Raw genomic sequence first — 1,059 nt, 5'->3', positions numbered from 1 at the left:
CGGAAAGCCCATATCTGCACCTTAAGACATTCTTGGAGCTTTGTGATACGATGAACTGTGAGGGTGTCTCAACGGATGTCATTCGGTTGATGACATTTCCTTTCAGTATCAAGGATAGGGTGAATACTTGGTTCTATTCTCTCCGTCCTCAAAGCATCACAAATTGGGAACAATTAGATCAACAATTTCTAAATCATTTTTTCCCTCCAAGTAGAATAATGTTTATGAGGAAGTGCATTACAAGTTTTGCTCAAGCAGATGGAGAATCTCTATTTGAAGCATGAGGGAGATTCAAAAATTTATTAAGGTAGTGTCCTCATCATGGTTTAGAAAGGTGGATGCAATTGCATATATTCTACATGGGAATTTCTTTCTCAAATAAATTTTTATTGGATTCATCAGCTGGAGGCTTTTTTATGAACAAAAATATGGATGAAGCATATACATTAATTGATCAAATAATAGTGAACCTTCATGAATGGTCAGATAGAAGTTGGATAAAATTCCCCCCGGAGGTGCAAGCCATGAAGGTAAAAGAGCCTGCCAAACAAAATACAGTTTAACCATCCAAGAGTTTTGAAAATCACAAGCCATAGAATGAGGGGTTCGAACAGTTGGAAGCAAAGATTGATAACATAATTTCAAAATGGTTCAAACATGACTTTCCTCCAACCCAAACAAAGTTTAGTGAACATTGCAATAATATTAAGTTGAGAAGTGGTAAGAATCATAAAGAACTTCTAGAGAAAGACTTGTATAGAATTGAGAAGAAGAACGGTAAAATACCACAAAAACTCAGTTCCATTACCCCAGAAAGTGTCCAAAACCCACAAGTACCTTTCCCTCAACGGTTGATCACACCATCAGTAGAAAAGCAAGTTGAACCACAACCACAAGCTCAATCATTCCCAAGACCTCTGCTTAGGATTTTTTTTCCGTAAAGGCTAGTGGGGACTAACAAAGATGAAGGTTTTAGCAAATTATGTGATATCAATATGGTTGAGTGCAAATTTCTTGATGTCTATAAAGATGGGAACTCTTCAGATGATGAGTGTAATG

General features: G+C 36.7%; 1 non-coding gene across 1 annotated transcript; it reads right to left on the bottom strand.

The window, feature by feature from the left end:
- Positions 1–221: 221 nt before the first annotated feature.
- Positions 222–328, bottom strand: LOC121973963. Its single transcript, XR_006109863.1, has one exon. It is a non-coding gene; the product is annotated as a small nucleolar RNA R71 (small nucleolar RNA).
- Positions 329–1,059: the final 731 nt, after the last annotated feature.

Source organism: Zingiber officinale, chromosome 4A (genome assembly GCF_018446385.1).
Source record: "Zingiber officinale cultivar Zhangliang chromosome 4A, Zo_v1.1, whole genome shotgun sequence".
Lineage (NCBI taxonomy): Eukaryota > Viridiplantae > Streptophyta > Magnoliopsida > Zingiberales > Zingiberaceae > Zingiber > Zingiber officinale.
This window is presented reverse-complemented; position numbering and strand designations above follow the sequence as displayed.